General features: G+C 42.8%; 1 long non-coding RNA gene across 4 annotated transcripts in view; it reads left to right on the top strand.

Annotated features, from left to right (window-relative positions):
- Positions 1-18,306, top strand: part of LOC138258577 (uncharacterized) — a 150,910-nt gene that overhangs the window by 79,013 nt on the left and 53,591 nt on the right. For all 4 annotated transcript variants that reach the window (XR_011198430.1, XR_011198431.1, XR_011198433.1 and 1 more), the window contains exon 3: positions 10,949-11,032. This is a non-coding gene — a long non-coding RNA (uncharacterized lncRNA). The remainder of the gene's footprint in view (positions 1-10,948; positions 11,033-18,306) is intronic.

Raw genomic sequence — 18,306 nt, 5'->3', positions numbered from 1 at the left:
CATAACGTCGAAACAAATGTAATCTATGTAGCATTTGAATCACAAGGCATTCGATAATGGCAATGCAAAGCACTAAGACGATAATCTGTAATGAACTAATTGCGTACATTTAGTCAGCATAACAAGATCTCAAATTGCATCGTGCGACATGTGGAATCCTCGTCTAACCTCAAATTAGCATCGGCATGTGGGTCTTCATGCAAAAACAATTTAGCAACATTAATTTAGAAAACTCCTAACTAGGGCTCTTACCAAAATCAGCAGTTGGTTACCTAAAAGAAACACAATGCAATTTTTCAATTTCTTCTCATATTTACCAATTACGATCAGCATACAAGGAAGTCTTCGTCTCACAGGTACCGTTCTTCGGTCAGCATGGGTACCGTTTCGATCAGCATAGGACGGGGCAAAGGGGCAGGGGTGAACGGGGCAAATGCCTCACGGCGGCAAGGTAAACTATTACTTTATGCAAAGGGATCAAATCAAAGTTACAGTCTCTAGGGCAAGAATCATTTAAAGTCTCTTTCTCTCGATTAGAGAAAGCATCAAAGTCTCTCAAAATGGCGTCGCAGCAAAGTGGGCCATAATAGCTACGAAGTCAAAATGTTCGTAATCGCGGGCAAAATGGCTACCTTCTTCTCGTGCACCTGATTTTTATAGACAACAGTTCAAGTCCAGTAGGGTCTCCATTGGAGGGTTCATAGGTTAGCTTCAAATTGACCAATCAAAAACGACAGTTCTCAAGCTTTTACTTAAGCATACATTATCCTTGGAGATGGGTACGCAAACCGCAACATTGTTTCCCAATTAGCTTACTCTCAGAGCCTCCATTGTCCGCACCTGCAAGTCGACCTTGAATTAAAGAGAAAATATGCCAGGCTGGCACTAACTTTAAGATAAGCATGTGAACAGTTTCTGTGGAAAAGTACAGCTTCAAGCAAAAATACACGTTTTAATAGCACAGTGGAAAAATACGAGCATCTAAACCGTGAGACCAGGCAACTAGGCCAAAGCCTCTGCTAAAGTAATGCTAAGCTAAAACATTTCAAACAAGCAAATCGTAGCATACGTTTATGATTATGTCGGATTAGTGCAATTCTAATACACCACGTTATATAAAGCACGCGTATAAATGATGGCAAACTACTCTGAGGGCACATTTTATCCCCGTACAATCTTAATTAGTTCGGTTAATGTCACACATGATTATTTCAGCACTACGTTTAAGCGTTAATAAATCAAAACCTTCATTTTCTGCTTCATCAGAACAAATGATTAGTTTGAAGTTAATATTTAAATAAATTGACTAAATAGTCACATGTTTTGTTGATCGGTCTGAAAGCGCTCTCATTAAATATTCCAGTTCCTTCATGGCGTGGCCATCCATGTGTGTAGGGTATTCATCTCCCAAATAGTGGCAACATTTGGGAATTTTTCTACACAACATCCATAAAGAATTCATAGAAATGTTATTGTTATTAGAGGCAGAACAAATAATATGGATATGCAATTGACGCAACTCGTCATTTTTAGGTCTCGCCTGCAAATGGCGCTGTTTAGGGTCAAACCTGAAGGAGCATGCACTAGTGCATGTGGCTCGCTTGCGAGACACTGTTGTTAACAATAGGGCCTTGGAGCCGGCCCATTGTTTACCATTTGTTGGTTTGCCTGGCCCTCTTTCTACAGCCTTGTAACTCATCACTGCAGACCTAGCATCATTTTGTTCCTCTCTGTGGAGCAGGGACCAAGCACTGAATGGTTCAACTTAATCAGTACCTGTCCACTGCTCTCTACATGATTGCAGTACTATTTAGTTCTTTTTAACTTTTAGTGCCATGCAAACAGAAGGCATGTGACTGACAATAATGTGCCCAACAGGACAACCAAAATTGCAAAGATTTATTTTCTATAGTTAACTTTCTTTTATTTTGTCAAGTCTTCTTTTCTCACTTTGCACTCATGTTGTCTTTTGTTTTTGCTTGTTGCCACTGTTCTTAAAAGATGAGGATTATCTTGTTCTAAATATTTCAAAGTGACATTTTTTCTTTCTTGTGTGTAATTTCTGAAATGATGCTTTAACACAACGGTACTCAAAGTACGGCCCGCGGGCCGCCAGCGGCCCCACGGACCTGGCTTGGCGGCCCGCGAGACGCACACCAAACGCCATATCATAATGGCAGCAGTGTGTAAACATAGAAGAGGGCCGCGGGAGCATGCTCCCGCGGTACTCCTCTATGTTTACATACGGCGGCCATTGTTTATGGCGTTGCCCTGACGATCCTGGAAGCCAAAGCCCCATAAAAGTCAGCGCTTGCAGCTAACTTTTATGGGGCTTTGGTCGTCTGCTTCCTGTCACCAGCTCCACGTCTGCTGCACGCCTGCCTGCCTGCTGTTCCACATTTGTGGCATCTTTACAGTGCTTTGAGTCAGGTAAGGCTCTTTGGTTATTTATTTATTTGTTTTTAATGTAGTGTGTGTTACTGGGGTAGGCGTGAGAGCAGATTGCGCTGTGTGTGTGCGCTGTGTGTGTGTGTTACTGGGGTAGCGGTGAGAGCAGATGGCGCTGTGTGTGTGCGCGCTGTGTGTGTTACTGGGGTAAGGGTGAGAGCAGATGGCGCTGTGTGTGTGTGCTCTGTGTGTGTTACTGGGGTAGGGGTGAGAGCAGATGGCGCTGTGTGTGTGCGCTGTGTGTGTGTGTGTTACTGGGGTGGGGTGAGAGCAGATGGCGCTGTGTGCAGATGGCGCAGTGTGTGTTACTGGGGTAGGGGTGAGAGCAGATGGCGCTGTGTGTGTTACTGGGGTAGGGGTGGGAGCAGATGGCGCTGTATGTGTGCGCGCTGTGTGCGTTACTGGGGTAGGGGTGAGAGCAGATGGCGCTGTGTGTGTGCGTGCTGTGTGTGTTACTGGGGTAGGGGTGAGAGCAGATGGCGCTGTGTGTGTGCGCGCTGTGTGTGTTACTGGGGTAGGGGTGAGAGCAGATGGCGCTGTGTGTGTGCGCGCTGTGTGTGTTACTGGGGTAGGGGTGAGAGCAGATGGCGCTGTTTGTGTGCGCGCTGTGTGTGTTACTGGGGTAGGGGTGAGAGCAGATGGCGCTGTGTGTGTGCGCGCTGTGTGTGTTACTGGGGTAGGGGTGAGAGCAGATGGCGCTGTATGTGTGCGCGCTGTGTGTGTTACTGGGGTAGGGGTGAGAGCAGATGGCGCTGTATGTGTGCGCGCTGTGTGTGTTACTGGGATAGGGGTGAGAGCAGATGGCGCTGTGTGTGTGCGCGCTGTGTGTGTTACTGGGGTAGGGGTGAGAGCAGATGGCAATGTTTTGAAAAAGGGGGTGGGGTGGTTGTTCCCCCTCTAAGCCCTGCCCCCTCTAAGCCCCGCCCCCCGCTGTCACTTCAGTGCGGCCCTCGGCTGCAAACCATACTGCAATTTTGGCCCCCGAGAAAAAGTTTGTGAGTACCCATGCTTTAACACATTAACGTGCTATACACCCTAATCCACTCCACTCCAATTTAAGCCAATCCACCCAATTTTACCTCACACCAATCCACAGTACTCACCCCAATCCACCTCAATCCACCTCACTCCACCACACTCCAATCCTCCAAGTCCACCTCACTCCAATCTTTCCTACTCCAATCCAAAACAGTCTGCCACACTCTAATCCAAACCATTTTACCCACTCCAAAACAATCTGTCATATTCCAATCTGCCCCACTCAAATCCAAAACAATCTGCTCCTCTCCAATCTGCCCCACTTCAATCCAAAACAATCTGCCCCACTCAAATCCAAAATATTCTGCCCCACTCCACTCTGCCCCTATCCAATCCAAAACAATAGTTCCCACTTCAGTCCCCCAATCGAATCAACCTCTCCCTAATTCAATCCACCTCAATCCAATCCAATCCAATCTAATCCATCCCTCTCCAGTCCAATCCACCCTAATCCAGCCAAATCCAATCTACCACCATTCCAATTCCCACCCCACCCCACTCCAATCGACCTCAATTCAATCCACCCCACTACAATCCAGTCTACTCCACTGCAGTCCACTCCACGTTAATCCAATTCACCCCACACCAATTCAATTCACCCCACTCCATACACCCCACTCCAGTCCAACACACTCCAGTCCAAACCAACTCATTCACTCTATTTCACCCCACTCCAATCCACCCCACCTCAATGCAATCCGCCCCACTCCACCCCAGCCCACCCCAATCCACCCTCCCAGACCACCCCATCCCACTTTAATCCACCCCAGTCCATGCCATTCCAATTCACCCACCCCGCCTGAAATCAATTTCAGTCCACCACACTCCAATGTAATGCACCCCATCCAGTCCACCCCACTCCAATCCATCTGACTCCAGTCCAATCCAACCCACTACATTCCATCCCACTGCAGTGCAAACTCAGCCCACTCCAATCAACCACCTCCAGTCCAGTCCACCTCCCAGTTCAGTCCAATTTACCCCACTCCAAACCACCCTACCCTAATCCAATCCACCCCACCCCAATCCTATTACTCAAGTCCAGTCCAGTCCACCCACCCCAAATCAGTCTAATCCACCCACCCCACTTCAATCCACCCCACTCCTATCCACCTCACCCTATTTCAATCCACCCCACTCCAATCCACCCCATCCAGACCACCCACTCCAATCTATGCCATGCCACCCACTCCAACCCACCCTACCCCAATCCAACCCACCCTAATCTACTCCAGTCCAATCAACCCCAATACCTCAGTCCACTCCACCCTATTCCACCCGACTCCACACCATTCCACACCACTCCCCTCTACACCACTCCACGCCATTCTATGACATTGCACTCTACACCACTCTCTGCCACTGAACCTCTGAACTCTACTGCCCTCTACAACACTGTACTTCAACAGCGACACTCTACAACATGTATACAACATGGCAAAAACACATTGCCAAAGCCAATGGCTCTTGTATGGGCGAGACCTATTGGCTTTGCCAATGCTGGTTAATGTTTTCTTCTTCCCTGTCGTCCTTGTTGAACCTCTGGCCATCTGTAGCTATGGTTTACTATGCCACACACACTTCAAAGGAGCCCTTTTCTCCTTTGAGCTGGATGTTTATTGTGAGAGTAGATGTTATCTGCTTTTATTGTGAATATGGATGGATGTTATCAGCTTCCAAATGTATTTTTACCAAGACATGGATATGGGTGCAATTGCTTTTTTTATGTGATAAGATTTTTTGCCAAATGACATATTTTTTCTTTTTCACACCTGGGGAGGATAATGGATTTGCTCAGAATCATAGAGGTGTTGTGCTGTTACCTAAGGAGCTTTGGTAAAGCCAGTAAGTCTTCCTTTGACTTTTACGCTATTGTTTCTGTCATCGCCTTTTGTTCGCGCTGTACTGCAGTGGCATTGCTGGCTTTAGCAATTATTTGTAACCATGTTGTGACTAAAAATAATAAAAAACTATGCTGCATCTTGCGCTAATGCACTCTAAAGAAACATGTTAGTCTTAGCTGCATTATAACACTTTTTTTAATGTGTTTAAGCCGCACTGCAAATCATCTGTGCTGTTGTGCAGCATGGTTGTAAGACTTTGCAAAGCCAATGACTCTCATAGAGGAGAACAGTTCCCTTTGCCTTTGTATGTTGAACAAGCGTTTGCAATGCAATGGGTCTCGCGTTTGCCTCGAGTTAGAGCTATTAGTGATGTAAATTCCTAACTGGACTTTTCTTTCTACCTAAATTGAAAATGAAAAGTAAAACAGTTGACATAAGCGAGCAGGTTCAAAGCGCCACAGCCGCCATGAGCATGAGCGTGAAGGAGAGACACAAAAAGAAAAAGTAGTTCACTCGCAGTCAAAAGTATCAGCAAACGTGCAATTATCCATGTAACGGGGCAGTCTGCAAGGCGGTAACAAAATCTCCCAGAGGAGGGACAAACATAAAGCATTTACCAATGATAACAAAATATTTTTGAAATGCTAGCCCAGGAATCAGTGAAAGTGACAGGCGTGCAATGGGCATGGATCAAAGCACACAATACTTACAACAGGTTAAAGCGCTTGCATGCTCAACCTAAAAAGTATATATTCTACCTTCATGTAATATTTTCATATTGTCTCAGTCAATTGAGCTCAATTTATTAAAACTATATTTTGTGTTCTTCATAGCTACCGTAAGAGTACATACATAGCATAAAACAGGCAACACCCCACGCTGCGAAATAGCAGGTGCCCTTAACTGTGTTTAGACCAGCTCCTCCCCTGCCTCCTAGATGCAGGGGGACTAGGACTGTTGCAGTTCTGACCCCCATGCAGAGCTGATAACAGTCATGCATTTCGACAATTTACTTGGAAGGGTGGGGTTGCAAAGGTGATAACATGTATATGAATATGGATGTTAAAATGCTTTCTCACAAAACAACCATTGCCCTCTCACACCAATGCATGATTTGTTGCCAACCTTAAAAATATCATGAGCATATGTGTATGCTTTTAAAAAAATATATATTTAAAGTTCTTAAAATAGCACGTTTTGCCACACAAACTAGCTACATTTGGACCCATAAATCGTTTTTTCTTTGAATAATAGCATTTGAGATTTACTAAGATGTGCAGTTTTTGTTCTCGGACTCCATGAACAACTGAACCAGGTGTACTACAGCTTCATACATACAGAGTCTGGTTCATATCCACATGTATCACACACGACTAAAGACCACCATAATCCAGAGGAGCCATCAGATGCAGTGATGTTCAACAAAAGTTAAGGAATAAATGCCAAGGGCGGACACCATAATGCAAAGCCTTCATTACGTGATAGACACCTTTACGACTTAAATGGACACCACTAGGCCAAGGATGGACAATAATTCCTGGACAGGTATGTGAGGTGTAACCAACAATATGCCTGGTATGTCTAATATTATTCCAGAAAAGGTGAACGTAAAGCCCAGAGTGAACACAGTATACAAAGGCAGAATTTCAGCTCTTCCAGGAGCCATGCCCAGGCTGGCTGTCACTGTGGTAGAGATTCCAATAATGCTGCATAGGATGCCCTGTTATGAAAAAGTGTGATCACATTATATCAGCAATAGGACAGTAATAGCACAAAATTACAGAACATTAATTCTGCAAATAGTAAAGGGGGACCTTCATCAGTGTTTCAATGATTTCACTTTCAGAGGTCAAACAGTCTGAACAACTTTGTCCCTCGTGTTGTATCATTCTTATACCATAGCAGTTGAAGGGCAAAGAGTGGTTGTGATACGCCTATGCCATTCTCATTTTCAGGGGTCAAATGGGCAGGGATGTCACTTTCCTGGTGTTTTGTTATGCTCATTACCAGGAGTCAAGCAGGGCTTATAGCATGTTTATCACAGTGGCAGTGTTCTCGGTCAATCAATCAGTCAGTCAATCAGTCAGAGAAGGAATGGATGCCATTGTTCTCATTGTTTCTGTGTTTTCATTGTGAGCAGGATGAACAAATTAAGTGTGGCACTGTTCTCTTTGTTTCAGTGTTCTCAGTGGGAGTCACCAGACAGTTATGTGAGAGTCACCAGGAGAGAGGCTTTGGCTCCACCCACATGTTGGGAATCAGGAGTATGCGTTTTAATTCGGCAGAAGTTGTGTGCTTCCACACAAAAGTGCTTGCTCTCCACCAGCTGTGATCAATTTGTGTTTTTGTCCAGCTGCCGAAGCTTGAACTTTCAGGGGTACACAAGACATTGGAATGCTATTAATACGCCTTACATAAATAGATAATTTATGTTGTGTTTCTCTGGCAGCAGCACAGATGGGGGACAGCAAGCATTAACCTACATTAACCAAACATTAGGTCTGGCTTGATAGTGCAACTGTCACCTGACCTGTTAACCTACCCCAATAGTATTCTACAGTACATGTCTTCCACAGAATTACATGTCTATTTTTTTGACATTATTGACTTTTACTGCTTCATATTGCCATACAACTTTCCTTTAAAGCCACACCTATTGGCATTGATAATGCTTGTTTCTATTTTCCGAGTGTCGAGCTAGGAACAGCTAGAAAGCACCCTACTTCCCAATTCAAGAAACAGCTCTTCATTATTACTATATTTACGTGTGCACATTTTAACCTTCAATCACGCACACTTAAGTTGCAACCCCAGCTTCCACAACTGACCAAAAATCATGGGATTGTTCTCAAATTGCTATATCTCCCCAGGCTTCAAAGTGTTAATATGTTTAATATTAAAAAAGGGTAATACAATCAAGTAACTGTACAATGTAAGGTCTAGTACTGCCAAACCGATAAGTTGCTATCCTTTCTATTCATCCCACTCTAGTTTAGGAATTTAATTTCAACCATGCATCTCTCTTACACACACACACGCGCATCTTATTGCTAACGTCATCGGTATGCATTTTATCAACCTCAAAAGAATACAAATCTGAGACAGACCTTTCAATACTTAAGAGACATGTTTATTCTCTTACCTATCTTAACCAAAAGAGAGTTTTGCTTCCAGTTTCTACTGTAAGCACTGAGCCACTATTTTATTTTGTCTGCTTTAGCAACAAACTTTTGATTTTAGTACACCTTTATATAAATCAGTCTTACTTGTAGTGGCTTTCAGCCAGCTATCTTCCTCCATTGGTGAATCTTTCTGTCATTCACATTTTTAATTCATCCCACTACATCATATAGCTTTGGGAAATAGGTAAGCTCACTTCAGCCATTGGCTAACTTCGGTGTGTGTGTGATGGCATTCTGCTCTTTCACAAGTATCACATTTGCCATCAAAGTAGTTCCTTTTAGTGTTGGTGATTGTCAATGTGTGTTATTTGAAATCATAAGCTACTTTTCATTATAGGCAATGTTTTTACATGCATTGGTGAGATTCCACATCAAATCCAACAAAACCACGACAAAACAAGCATTGACAAATCCAAAAGGCTGGCAGCTAATGCCAGACCTATTGGCTTTGCCAGTGCTTGTTAAGAGTGGCAAGAGTGTCTTGGTGCTGCTGTTTCATTACTCAAGGTAAGAACAGAATTACTTTGAGTTAGAAGTCTCGGGAATGAGGTAGTGGTTGAACGAGGACTAGTGTGGTCTCAATAGAGGGGTAGTAGGCTCAGTGGTGGGACACTGGTCTCAACATGTGATGGGGATCTCTTTAGTGAGACAGTTGTCTCAGGAGTGAGATAGAGGTCTCACTTGTGCATACGAGTTCTCAGTAATGGGATAGTGCTGTCAGCAGTGGGAAGGCGGTCTCAGTAGTAAAAGAGAGGTCTCAATAGTGTGTAAATAACCTTGGAAGTGAGGTAGAAGTCTCAATAGAGGGATAGTGGTGTTTGTAGTGGAACAGTGGTGTCAGTAGTGGGATAGATGTCTCATTAGTGGGATAGTAGTCTCAGCCATGGCATAGTGCTCCTCATAGTGGATAGAGGTCTCAGTAGTGGGAACGGTGCCTCCGTAGTCAGATAGTGGTCTCAGTAGTGGAATAGTGGTCTCAGTAGCGGGAGAGAGTTCTAAGTAGTGAGTCAGTGATCTCAGCAGTAAGATGGAGGCCTCGCTGAGAAATAGTATTCTCTGTAGTAGAACAGTGCCCTCAATGGTGGGGCAAGGGTATCAGCAGTGAGATAGTGGTGCCAGCGGTGGCACAGTGGTCTAAGTAGAAGCACTGTGGGCTCAGTAGTAGAATAGTGGTTGGACAAAGAATAGTGGTAGTGACTGGCTCTGGAATAATGCTAATGCTTAAATGTAACTAGGGGCCACATGTACGAAGCAATTTTCCTGTCGCAAGCAGACCGATTAGCAGAATCGGACATTTGCAACAGGGAAAATGCATTTTGGGATGTACAAAGCCTAAATTGTGATTCAGCGTCTTGAGGGCGTCCCTTTCTTATACCGATTCGGAAAGGTATGTATCAATGTTTTGTGAAAAAATGCAGTTGTGAAACAGTCACAGTTTATTGCCAATAGAAAGTTGGTGGTAACCCATTCACAAATGGGAAGGGGTCGCTAACGGACCACTTTCCCTTTGAGAATAGTTGGGAAAATATATTTTTTAAGAGCAGGCAGTGGTCCCACGGAGCAGTGTCTACTCTTATAAAATGAAACTTCTATGTTTCCATTTTTTCTTTTTAAACACATCCTGTTTTCCTTTTATTTAAAAGCAATCACAGACATGGTGGTCTACTGACGCTAGCAGGCCACAGTCACTGGAATGGCTGCAATTCCTAATGGATTGCAAATTGCTACCTACCTCATTACTATTCAAGAGGTAGGTTGATTTACGACCAACTGTGACTCGCAAATTAAACTCAAAAGGGTTACATACACTTGAAAAAGCAATTTCCTAATTGCGTCTCACAGGAAATTGCAATTAGGACATTGCTAATTCAAAACTATGCACATGTGGCCCTAAGCTATGTTTTTACTGATGTTCTGGTTCATGATACATGATTTCTGCCAAGTACGCATTTTACTTTCTGAATAAAATCCTGTCTCCTGCTAACACTTCAGATGTCCTGCCTTTCCCTGGTTCGCCTCCATATTTAGGTCTGACCTAGACAGCGCTTGCGCTGTCACTTAGCAACCTGTGGTATCTAATTTGTGGGATTCAAGTTCACCCATTACTTTTCATTTGTCTATGTCAATGTCCTGTAGAAATCCTTGCTTGCTAATGGTCAGCCCTTTCTCTTTGTCCCTCCTTTTTGTTTTTTGTTTCCTCCCATGGAGCACTGGCCAAGGAATGTATCCTTACCCCTTGCTTTCGTTTGTCTGTTCCTTTGGGGGACTATTCTTTTTTCCTTTCCTTCCGGTGTTACACTGAGAGTGTGTGTTAAGCTTTTGCCCATATTTTATTGCATCTTATCAGTATGGCGCCCGCTTCATGGCCGCTTCTCTTCAGGATTCATCATGGCAGTCATGCGCCTAACTTTTACCTACATGGACTTTATGTTTTAGTATAGAGCCTGCTTTCTTGTTTCATTCACACACCACCCTGTCACCCGACCAGGAGCATGGAAGAGTCGCACGTGGCAAACACTGGTAAGAGCCCTCTCGGGGTTGGAAAAGTATCTGTTAAAGTTAGTATAGTTGGGATACAGAAAGTTATTTCATATTGTTGAATTTGGTCATATAATACTATATATAATACTATTTTGTTCCATAAATGGATTATGTCAATTGATTTAGAGCAATTGTCCTCCTCTTTTGCATCAAATTGTTTTTGCTAATTGTTTATTCTGTTTTCACGACTTTAAGATGGCTGCTGCTTTGCAATGCATTGATTTCATCCCCCTAATATAGCTGCTGTATTCACCAGTCTAATGTTGGACAGTACGTACCAGTGAACTGTGCTATGACTGTCTTCATACTCCATTTAGAAGAGGCACTGACATATATCTAATATCACGCTGTTTCATGTGCTTATTTGTTATATTCAATCAAGTTGGGATGCAGAAGGTTGTTTCATATAATTGAATTTGTGGTCCATATACTATTTATGTTCTACAGTTCGATATTGTTAATCCATTTTGAGTGATTGTCCTCTTCCTTGCATTGTATTGTTGTTTTGGTTAAGCTTCTGTAATTACTCGTTTAGCATATACTACTTCAAAATCGCTGCCTCTTTCAAATGCATGCCAATATGGCTGCCGTTTTCACTGGTTTAGTGCTGGACAGTAATTGCCAGCAACCCACAGTTTTCCCTCTTCCTAAATAGATGTGTAGCGTTTTGGGTACCGCTGCAGACAGTCATGACCATTTTGAAAAGCTGCTCTTGTGAGCCTGTCATTATTAATGAAACAGGCCTTGGGAACACTCTCTGTTTGTTGTGCCAGATTAGCACATTCGACACAACAGTCCATGGGTGAGGCGCCTAAATTAGTTAATGATAAAGTGATGTATTTGGCACCTGCGGACCATATTGTTATGCTTTCTACGTCCTAAAGAGGTTTGCAACAATCGCTAACTAAAGTGCACGTGTTTGCTATGGATCACCACTGTGGATTAACATCAAAAACCCAAGATCATGTCATTTGGATGCTGTAATCCCAAAATGTACCAGGAACATGGGTCTGGATAAGATTGAACATGTTAAACAATATGTGTATTAGGAGGGCTATAGTGGACAGTAAACTCAGTTAGGGACCCGACCTGCACACTTGATCCACAAGGCAATGGACATAGCAGGAGCAATTTACACTTTTGAGCTGAAATATGGTGGAGGTGAGATGGACCTACTTCAAAGAGAGCTGAAACTAAACCAGCCCCGTTGTGCTGCATGTGGAAATGTTTTGCCCCCAAAAGATCATAAGAAAAGCAGAAACAGTATCCATGACCTGTATTAGGGAGCTATTCAATTTAAGGAGGCCATATCACAAAGTAGATTAAGATTAGAGTTTGAATTTGCATCTATTGAAGGCTCGGTTATGATCAATCAAATGAAATATTTTTTTGATTGTCATAAAACGAAAATATACTAAAATAGTACCTCTGAAAAGAAGCATGACAACAAGACATGACAGCTCCGCTTAATGTGTGCTATGTGAGAGATCTAAATACGAAGTATAATTTCCCAGCATTAAATGTGCTAGTAAACATGGCATGTGTTGCAGACAGAGTAACAGCAACAAATGATAGCAATTCTAAATATACTTGGATACCTGGACCAAGCAGCGGCAGCCATACTTGAATTTTATGTTGAACACTGACACAAAAAAAATTACTCTTACGTTTCAGAGTGTTACATTTGCCTTTTAAACAGTTTGATGGCGCATGGAGTCTAGTTAGTGTACCCTTACGTGAATGGGTACTCACATACTTTTTCTCGGGGCCAAAAGTAGAGTCTTGTTTGTGGCAGAGGGCTGCACCTGTGGGTGAGGGTAGGATGAGGGGGGCCCAGAGTAAAAAAAAATATATCAAGTTGTATAGGTTTTTTGCAAGGTATGGAAGACCTCATGGATGGGAGCTTCCTACAGGCAATATAAGTTTTGAGATCAGGCAAATCAACAGTAAAAACTGGCCCAGCAGACCACAAAACAGGCCCAAAAACAACCATGAAACAGTCAAAACAGTAACCTGATAGGCCTCCTGGCCGCGAGCAGGAGGGAAACAAGCTGGTTGGAGGGTGGCCAGGAGGAGAGCAGTCTGACCCGATCCACAGGGAGGCCCCTGCTGCGTGTAGCATCCTTTTGGTGGGAGAGAAGTGCTGGAGAACACAGGCTGCAGGAGGCTAAGACACAGTAGGCTGTGGGCTACGACGTCCTCAGCATAGCAGGAAGCTTGCAAAAAAGGCTCCTTAAAAAAAGTCAGCTGTGAATGCGCAACAGCTGACTTTCAAAGGGCCTTCGCCTCCCGCCACTGCTAGGTGTACAACGTCACCCTTAGGTGCCCATTGAAGTTGCTATGGTGCATGTTCCAGTTCCTTCTTTTGTGTTTACTGAAAGCATCGGACATTGGGGAGCCCCCTACGGAGGAGCTGTGCAGGGCTTCCCCAAGAACGGACTATAAAGAAAGATCCCCGGGCCTCCAGGCAAGGTCTACGGGGCCGCTGGCAGCCCGCGAGACGTACTCTTGAGTATCATGGCATGAGTGCATGCAGGTTTTGGAAAATGGGAAAGGAAATCTTGTAACATATTCTTTATTTATGTCCAGAGTTTCTGGAGCACCCCAGGAAATATTTGAGATCAGTCCTCAAAATGGAAGGAATAAGAACTATTTCTGAAATAACGCATTGCCGGTTTAAAGGGACTGTCCCAAAATGTGCTGGTCTTGTCACTTGGTTTGTAAAGCTGTCTCTAAGTTATGAGATAGTGATAGAGCGTTCCGTACTAGTAATTTACCTGTATTCGGACGCTCTTTAGGCCGATTAATCTTTTGGCTAAGTGGGACTCTCCGTACTCTATATCGGTCAATTTAATCAAATCAATAATCAATAACGAACATAAGCAATACCCTGATCAACATAACACTTAACAATGAATCCAGAATACATTTTCGGCGAACCCTGACCTTTCAGTCAAGAATAACCACACCAGTTTATTCAAAGTTAGTGAATTTATTTCCCTATATTAACAAAGCTAGCACAATATAGATGTGTCTCAACACCAAATGATAAACGTAAATGAACATTAATAGCTGTCCATAACGGCGAAACAGGTGCAATCTATGTAGCATTTGAATAACAAGGCATTCGATAATAGCAATGCAAATCACTAATACGATAATCTGTAATGAACTAATTGCATACATTTAGTCAGCATAACAAGGTCTCAAATTGCATCGTGCAACAAAAGAATCCTCATCTAACCACAAATTAGCATCGGCATGTGGGACTTCATGCAAAACAATTTAGCAACATTAATTTAGAAAACTCCTAGCTAGGGCTCTTATCAAAAATCAGCAGTTGGTTACCTAAAAGAAACACAATGCAATTGTACAATTTCCTTTCATATTTACCAATTACGATCAGCATACAAGGAAGTCTTCGTCTCACAGGTACCGTTTCTCGATCAGCATGGGACGGGGCAAAGGGGCAAGGTGGACGGGGCAATTGCCTCACGGCGGCAAGGTAAAACTACTACTTCATGCAAAGGGATCGAAGTTAAAGTCTCTAGGGCAAGAATCATTAAATCTCTTTCTCTCGATTAGAGAAAGCATCAAAGTCTCTTTCAAAATGGCGTCGCAGCAAAGTGGGCCATAATAGCTGCAATGTCCTGCAAAATGGCGGGTATTGGCGATGTCCAATAATGGCTGCTTTCCTCTCGTGCACCTGGTTTTTATAGACAACCGTTCAAATCCAGTAGGGTCTTCCATTGGAGGGTTCATAGGTTGACTTCAAATTGTCCAATCAAAAACAACAGTTCTCAAGCTTTTACTTAAGCATACATTATCCTTGGAGACGAGTACGCAAGTTGCAACATTTTATACCAATTAACTCACTTTCAGAGCTTCCATTGTCCGCACCTGCAGATTGACCTTGGAGTAAGGAGAGAAATATGCCAGGCTGGCACGAAACCTTAAGATAAGCATGTGAACGATCTCAGTGGAAAAGTACAGCTTCAAGCAAAAATACACGTTTATTAGCACATTGGAAAAATACGAGCATCTAAACCGTGAGACCAGGCAACTAGGCCAAAGCCTCCACTAAAGTTATGCTAAGCTAAAACATTTCAAGCAAGCAAATCGTAGCACACGTTTATGATTATGTCGGATTAGTGCAATTCTAATACATCACGTTATATAAAGCACGCTTATAAATGTTGGCAAACTACTCTGAGGGCACATTTTGTCCCCGTACAATCTTTATTAGTTCGGTTAAAGTCACACATGATTATTTCACACTACGTTTATGCGCTAATAAATGTAAAACCTTCATTTCAGCTTCATCAATCCCTCCTCTGATGACTACTTGTCATCACACCAAATCATGCCCACAAATTTTATTCCATTAAAATTCTGTCAGTTCTCTTTTCCTTTTAATTCCCCTAGTTTTCGCTTTGTATTCTTCTGCCATTCTTTTCATCATTTTCTCTTCCTTCCTTCTCTTAATTCTTTCCATTATCATTAATATTCCCCTTTTTATTCCCCAAATTCCAAATATGCAAATCAGTACTATTAAAATTCCCTGTATTATTTTTAGTAATATTCCATTCCAAATTCCCCCAATCCAATTTCCCACTGAAGCAAGTCCTTTTCCAACCTTCTCCCACACTCCTGGTTCTTTCAGTTCCTTCAAATCTGCACTCTCTTTTGTTAGATTAGCAAGCATAGTTTTAATTTTCACACTGTTGTCTGGAATATACGTACAACAGTGTCGTGCACCAAGCATTTTGCAAACGCCGCCATCCTTTGCTAAAAGAATGTCTAAAGCAAGCCTGTTTTGAAGAGTCATAGCTCTTTCCGCTGCAAGTTCAGCATCTATCAGGATTATAGCACCTGAAAACTTTGTCAACATGTTATCCACTATAGTAGACAACTTTCTTATTTTGATGGAATTCAGCACAACTCCCAATGAAGGAATCATGGCTCCAAATATATCTCCTACCACAGCAGCTGGATACGATGGGATCCAGATGTCTTTTGAATCATCGATAGGTCATCCAGTTGATAAACCTTTGGGAACACTATACCCAAATAACATCTCCCCCACCATCCTTTCGGAAGACGATAATAGGCATTATACCCACAAATGTAATATACACCTGGTATGACAGGGTCAAGTCCGTTCATCATGAATGTCCATTTGGCCTTAAAGATAAACGTATGTTTACACTCACTCGCTCCTACAAAAATGTTGTCATAATAAGATTCACCTCGATATATACAAAATTTCCCTACATGCCAAGCATCTAAAGCTATTCTCCCTTGTGTCTTTATTGCGCCAAAATCATAATTATCTACTGAAGTCCTCTTATGTAGCTCTTTTTCTAATTTCGCCTTCATTTGTGCTCTTCTATCATCTGTGCGATCTAAAAAGCTTATTTCTACTGCAGAGAGCGAGCAGGTAAGGTTTTCCCTATGAGCGTGAGCCGTTTCAAAAGGTTGCATTGGCTCGAAAAATTCCCTCATTATTTTAGCATCCCAATCTTTAGCAATCTGGCTTAGCTGCGCTATTATAGGAATATATGCAAAGGTAACATCATAATTTGAATAAAAATACTGTATGTTAGTTTGACCATAAAATCTAGACATTACTATACTACATGTAATCCCGTATGTAAGAGGCATGTGGTGATAAGTCACCCCTTCCTTTACTGATGTCGGTATCTGTGTACACACATAACAATCTTTCGCATCCATAGTCTCAACATATTCTGTTAGCAAGCGATAGAAAACATTATATGAAAGCTCTTTCTTATCATGCAAGTGTCTCTCATCTAATTCTAATCTTTTCAGTGCAGTTAGTTCAGTGACAGTAACAGGAGCAAAAGTAGAAGCATCAATTTTCTCATTCTCACCCTTTCCATGCATTGTAAGCACTATTGCCATTATTATTAGTACACATGCAATTATCGAGCCTATACACGCATATTTACAATATTTCTTTCTACTGTTTTGCGTCATGATCTGTATAGAATCAGAGAGCTAGAAGCACCTATAAAGAAACTATTTAGCAATTCAGTTACAAAGCTAAACGAGCGCAATGTTCACACCGTCTTCTTCAGGAGGCCAGTCACTTATCGGTTAGCAGCATTTGTCTCAATTCGGCAATAACTCAGTCTTTATCAGTTCAGCAAGTGTCTTATCCGGTTTAGCAATGTCTCAGCTGGTTGTTGGTATCACGTTGGATTGTAGCAAGCAATATCATTTATTACCCTTTCAATCAACACTGTCCATAAAACTTTTCTTTTCTATTGGTATCTCTTCTTCTTCGTTCTCGAGGCTTAGAGATACAAATTCGTCAGTCCAATCGTCATGAACTACATATGCCCATTCAGGACCGGAATATCTTCTGTTCGGTATCCTTTTCCTTTTCAATTTTGCTTCTCTTTTCGATTCTGCTTCGCTGGTACTTCCACTTTTGTCAAGTCTTTTTCTTCACTCGGGGATGGTACCACGACAGTTACTTCTTTTCTTTTCTCTTTCACTTTTGGCCTTTCTCCGTCGTTCAAACTTTCTTCAGTCCTTTGTTTTGTTGGTGATATATTTAGTCTCCTCTTTGCACCATGTCCATTTGATGGACCTGCGATCTTTTCTGAGGAAGCTTGAACCCTTTCGTTCTGTTCTGCCTTGTCCCCTCCTTCTGGGGAATCAATCACGTTCTCTTTTTCTTTTTCTGTATCGTCTGCTTCTGGGAAAGCCCTCCTCTGATCAGGCTCTCCTGCTTTTTCACCTTTTTCGAGCCCTTCGTCACCGTTACTTTCTTCAGGCTCTTTATCACTTTTAGCTGCTTCAGGCTCTTTGTCACCTTCAGCCGCTTCAGGCTCTTTGCTACCCTCAGCTGCTTCAGGTTCTTTGTCACCTTCAGCTGCTTCGTCGCTGTCTGAACTTTCTGCTTGGTCTTCCCCAAGTGAGTTGGTCTCTTCGTCCTCAGAGAATATCTCTCTCTCTTCCGTTCCTGCCTGTTCGCTTTCAGTTCGGTTTTGCTCTGTCTCAGCACTCAGTACTGTTTTATCAGGCACTGCCAGTTTTAGCGCTTCAACTTCCTCATCTGTGGGACACAACACTTTCTTTGTGTGACTGGCGTGAATCCAGTTGGGAACCCCCGCACACTTCACAGCGGTAGTTGTCGTCAGGATCACTTGGAAAGGGCCTTTCCAAAGGGGTTCCAGACACGACTTCCTCACGTGCTTCTTTACCACGACCCAGTCACCTGC

Source organism: Pleurodeles waltl, chromosome 9, assembly GCF_031143425.1.
Source record: "Pleurodeles waltl isolate 20211129_DDA chromosome 9, aPleWal1.hap1.20221129, whole genome shotgun sequence".
In the NCBI taxonomy this organism is placed as follows: Eukaryota; Metazoa; Chordata; class Amphibia; order Caudata; family Salamandridae; genus Pleurodeles; species Pleurodeles waltl.
This window is presented reverse-complemented; position numbering and strand designations above follow the sequence as displayed.